The sequence below is a fragment of the Gadus macrocephalus genome, chromosome 5 (assembly GCF_031168955.1).
Source record: "Gadus macrocephalus chromosome 5, ASM3116895v1".
Classification (NCBI taxonomy): Eukaryota; Metazoa; Chordata; class Actinopteri; order Gadiformes; family Gadidae; genus Gadus; species Gadus macrocephalus.
This window is the reverse complement of record NC_082386.1, coordinates 5,205,183-5,210,694: the sequence shown is the minus strand read 5'-3', so window position 1 is coordinate 5,210,694 and position 5,512 is coordinate 5,205,183. Positions and strand designations below refer to the sequence as shown.

Below are 5,512 nucleotides of genomic sequence, written 5' to 3'. Positions count from 1 at the left end.
AAGCATTGCTTGGGAGATGACACACGAGAAGATAGGAACAGGCAGGCAATAAAATGCATCACACGACTCTCGAACGTTCACACTTTAAATGACCCAAAAGGAGAGCAGAAGGCAGACACTATATAAAATTACACAGAATAGCAACAAAACTTAAATTCATATTGACCAAAACAATACAACATGTAGATTTTCCATCACAACGCACAGTGCATTCAGGATTAGGACTGATATATGTCGGCCGAAGCCTAATCAATTGTGTTTTAATGTCTTTAGCATTCATATAATTGCAGTCTATTTTTTTCGTAGGCTACTCTGCTGTTGTCCTTGATGGGGAGATATTTTAACCCTTTTTAACACAATTTTCCTGCGACATTCCTGCGTCTCCCCCTCCTACGGAGCCCATTTCAGCACCGTATCAGTAGACAGTTACAATTCTACGACTTCGTGAGTGCAGCGAATGCGCGTTCACGTTAAGAGGAGTTTCGGGAAACGCGACAAAGAAATTATCGATGGCTCGAAAGATCCATCGGGAGATTGATCTTACGAGCGAAGATCCATCGATATCGGGAAACGGGGCCCTGGGCTATACTACTCCCTCCCAACCGGACTGAGGCGAACCGTACCGCACCCTGCCGTAATACAGCTCCACAGCTTCCGGTTCCAAGATGGCAACGTTCTACACCCGGTGTTTATAGGAGCTGCCGACAATAAATATCACAGATGTGCATCGTTTATGTCGGGAAACAAAAACTCTGACAAGCAAATTGGAGAAGGGGTTTAGGCTGTATGCTGCGACCTACATTCACAGCTACGAAGGTAAGAAAACTACGTCTAACAGACGCTAGCTAGTAGCTACTGTCAAAGACTAGTCTGTCAGTTAACTGTCACTTTCTAACGTGTATTACGATGCAGTAACAGCAAATTCTAACAAGATTTCTTAACCAGAGTTTTATATCAGCCTTGATGTTTTTGCCTGTTGTGTTGAGTAATATTTGTTTAATTTATAGCCACGGTTTTGCGTCAGGTAGCTACCTAACCTTACTTTCCATGTAGTCACTTGTTATAGATAGTGATGATGCGTAACCCAGTACAATTGAAGCTTAATGAATTTGTATGTTATTTCATTCAGTGTCCAATAAAGACAAGCTGACAGGGCAGGTCAGCGGGAGAGCCTTGTGCTACAGGTCGATGAGGAAGAGCGAGGCACCACACAGTTTGAGTGTAGGCAGGATGCTGTGTTCATCCCTGTTCAGTGGGGTTTGTTCGGTTGAGCAGTAGCTAAGTGTAGTCCTCAAGGGCCGCCAACTTGAATGTTTTTCATGTCTCCCTTTTTTCCGCAGACAATTTAATTTAGTCAAGGTAATGAGTACAAGACTACAACTTTTCAATATTCAAGATATGTATTGTCGTTTGCAAAGCAGAAGTACAGGTACAGTGGAATAATTGTGTGATTCTTGGAGTCCGCTTTAAAAACACAAACACATCTTTATTTTAAGAGGGAGAGAATATAACAGTAAGCATTCAGGATGGTAGGCTTTTCCTAGCACAGTTCAAGTGCTTACCTTCATAAGAACCAAGTCGTTTTTTACACCCATGATGCTGAGGTTATAATTTCTAATGATTTACCTTTTTCTCTTAGATCAAGCTTTGTGATTCATCTCCAGTGATGCTAAGTCACCACCGCTGCTCCTGTGTGGCTGGCACTGTTCTGTGCAGCCATTTAGTAGCATTATTGTTTCAGACAGCACACTATTCATCGTTAAAGCTTCCTGTCGTGCCCCCTGTGCATAGCTGTACGGAGTCGGAGCAGCAATGGCACAAGCCGTGAACAATGGTAAGTTAAACTTTAATTACATTTTTTAATAGTCTTGATTTAAAGTGACCCCTTAAAGTGAACATTTATTTTCTCAGGGAGTAAAGCCTGGACCAGTAAATACCATGGTTTTTACCAAACCTGTCCCAAATCGGATGGTCCAGACTGGAGTTAGGTAATTTGCTTTGTTAAATGTAGTTCCCTGTGTTGCAAATACATGTTGCAACTTGTTAATTTCTTTGTAGGAGTGGATTCTACAGAGGCATGGTTGGATAATTGCCAGATCCCTGCCTACTTCGCGTAGAGGAGGCCTATGCGAAATTTAACCTGGAGGACAAACCTCTTGTTTCACAATGAACATGGGACCTGGCAAGCCCATGGTAGAAACAGCCTTTGGGTTAGTGCAGAAGGGTAGCATGTTGTCATATCAGCAGCCTCCTGTGAAATCCCGCTTTATCACACCCCACCACAATACACCACCAAAACCCTGTCTGCCTCTGGAGGGTTATGACATCTTACCGTCCCAATGTCCATTTGTGTGCTCAGAAGAAGAGCTGCTAAACCTGCAAAGTCATTCTGTCACCATGGCAATGGCCCACAAAATTGAGGAGGCTACACGTGAGCAAAGCTCCTGCTCCGAGTGGCACCTGCTCCGCCGACCCAGAGTGACCATCTCTAGGTTTCGTGAGGTGTGCCATGTCAGAGACCAGAGCTCTGCAGAGGCATTAGCAGAGCGCATAATTAAGGGCACACGGCAGACAGCAGACATGAGGAGAGGTGCTGAGATGGAGCCTGCAGTAGCAGCTGAGTACAGTCAGCTGATGAACGTCAACTACTCACCCTGCGGTCTTGTCGTTCACCCGTCTACCCCCTGGCTTGCTTCCTCCCCGGATGGAATTGTTTTTGACCCCAACGAATACCCTCAATTTGGCCTTGTTGAATTTAAATGCCCCAATGTCCACAACTTTGTGGACTGCAAATATTTTAAAATGGAGGGTGGTTCGCCACAACTTAAAAAGAGCCACTCTTATTATTGGCAAGTCCAAGTCCAGCTGCTCATAACTGGAATGCAGTGGTGCGACTTTGTTGTGTGGGCGCAGGAAGACTACGTAGTGCAGAGAATCTATGTTGAGCCAGAAGTGCAGAGCGCAATTCGAGAAAAGGCAGACCATTTCTTTTTCTACTATTACATGCCTAGCTACCTGCGTCTTAAGAAAATGTAAAAAACATTACCCAAGATTAGCTAAAATCCGTTAACTCACAAGCAGTCTCATCTCACCTTCACCAGCAGTCTTACCTCACGTTGGCCAGCAACTCACCTTCAACCAAACCACCAGAAGTGCCGTTTCTCCCTGGAAATGTCAATGAGACCATATAATCACCATAAATATATTTTCTCAGCAATTGCATTATTATTTCTTTTTGTAAAATGGGAAATCAAATGCATATGAAAATTCAAACATTAACTGCACGTAAAGTGTTCTGAAAATTTAAACAGTCAATCTTTACTTACTTCCTAGCAGACAGATCTACTGCATTTCATGAAAGGCAATAATATTGTTAGGTAGAACTTTATTTAATCACTTAACCCATTTTTTGACGAGTGCCTTGTTTTGGTAATTTGACAGCAGACAGGCACCTACAAATATCTCATTGATATTGTACGCATGTGACAGGGTGATGGTGCCATCAAAAAGCTGGTTCTCCTTTATCCTCCGAATGACACGCTCTACGTGCATCCGCAATCTGGCTATGGCCTGTGTCTCCTTCACCTGGCATGCTGGCATCTGTTTGTTTTTTGAGAGAAAGGGTGGGCAGTAAACTTTGCTTTTGCAGCAATCACTGATTACGAAGCCTTTATCGACCATAACTGCCATGTTTTCTGTCAGCAACTCAGCGATTCCTGATTGTTTGAACATTTCCTTGTCGCTAACTGAACCACCATACAATCCGGAAATGAATGTCACTGCACCATGTGGGGCTATGCCAACCAGGCCTTTCATGGTGCAGTGGGATTTGTACGTAGAGTACATCTCACTTTGAAGGAGGGGTGAGGATGGGGTTTGGCATCTAAGCTCAGTGCAATCTAGAATTACCTGGGTGTCCGGGTAATCCCGGAATTCCTCCGGGAGGTAAGCCTGTACCTCTGCAGGTGTGAGCCAAATACAAATAGACCCTAGTGCTGTGGCCAGAAAACAAGTCCATGTGGCAATGATGCGGCTCACTGTGGACTGGTGAATTTTAAAGCGATTTACCAGGTCTCTCTCCTTCAATCCAGCCGAAAGATAGTTCAGAAAAAGAAAGAGTTCATCTATGGGCTGGAGCAGCTGTCTCTGAGAGGAAAATAAAAAAAGGATAGCTCAAACAAATACAAATGCAATGAAATCACGTATAATGTGACTTGGGCCAGTACGCAACGGTTGCTCTACCGGATGGCACCGTAACTAATCCCTGGCACTCGGCTGACAGAAAGGTTTGTTTAGTTTCCTCTTTGGGTGCATTTTAATAACTGCCCCATCTTCCTATAAGACGACCTGATGTTTCTGGATATCTAATGCCCTAATGTGGTCTCTGTGCTCTTTCTTTTTAGAGTAGTGTTCCTGTCGGGCTGTATCATTGGGAGGCGCTGTTTGGTGGTTTGCTGTGCACTTGCATGCAGATAAGTAGGGTGTTACCTGCTCAATTCATACATTTTTACAATTGTTTAATAGTATTTTTGTTCTAGGACCAGCATTGGTGGAGCTGGAAACGGTCACATTCTGGCGCTGGCGCTTCAGTGCTCCCATTTTCCTCTCATAGAATAATAACTAATGACTTTTTTCAACTATTTAAAAATAAACTTTTGTGGACATTAACTGGCAACACGTCTCTGTAAGTCTTTACACAAATCTGTATTATAAATGTTGTTTTTTTGTGAACTATTGGTGCGGTCACATTCAAATATATAAATTCTGATAAGACATGGTCATTCCCAACTCCTGTCCTGAATTACACCATCTCTCAACATGACACTACTTGTGTGCTATCTATCATTCACATAGACCTATTAAGAAATAATTTGGTACAGTACTATAAATTAATCTGTAACGTAAAGCTATTGTCCCTGCATGGCACATATCCCCGTCACTTAGGGACAAAGCTAATATCACATAGGCTAATATCACATAGGCGAATACAAAAAATGGAAATGACTTCCCTTGTGTAAAATCGTATGTCTGCGTCGGAAACAAGCAAACCGTTGCAGTCCAAAATCTCGCTGGAGAAGTAACTCCTGTAGCTCCTTTCTCAGCTCCTCTACTTCATTTGTGACGCTTTCAGCAGCGGATGCGGCCATATCCATGGCAGCCGGTTCTGGGACAGAGCAGTAGTCGTGATCGTTGAAAAGTTGATCAACTTCATCTTCCGGAGGGGCAGCCTCGACGAACCGATCCACTCTATCCCACACGCCGCGCCTTGGGGTTGCGATCGAAGCAAATATTCTGACTTGAGGTTAAAAATATTTTTATAGTAACCTCAATGTGAAATGTAAGTTTACTCAACATAATTAAAATACTTTTTTACCATTAAAAATGTAAGTTGGCTTTCAAAGAAATATCACTTTTTAATATCACTTTTTTTTTTAAATACTTCATTATTTGAAAGTATGAAACACAACATGCCGATATCTTCCAACACATTTCACATTAAATGCATACAGGT

At 42.8% G+C, this 5,512-nt stretch overlaps 1 long non-coding RNA gene across 1 annotated transcript; it reads left to right on the top strand.

Annotated features, from left to right (window-relative positions):
- The first annotated feature begins 618 nt into the window (after positions 1 to 618).
- On the top strand, positions 619 to 4,196 carry LOC132457584 (uncharacterized). The gene is made up of 3 exons (XR_009525728.1): positions 619 to 816; positions 1,640 to 1,834; positions 1,912 to 4,196. It is a non-coding gene; the product is annotated as an uncharacterized LOC132457584 (long non-coding RNA).
- Positions 4,197 to 5,512: the final 1,316 nt, after the last annotated feature.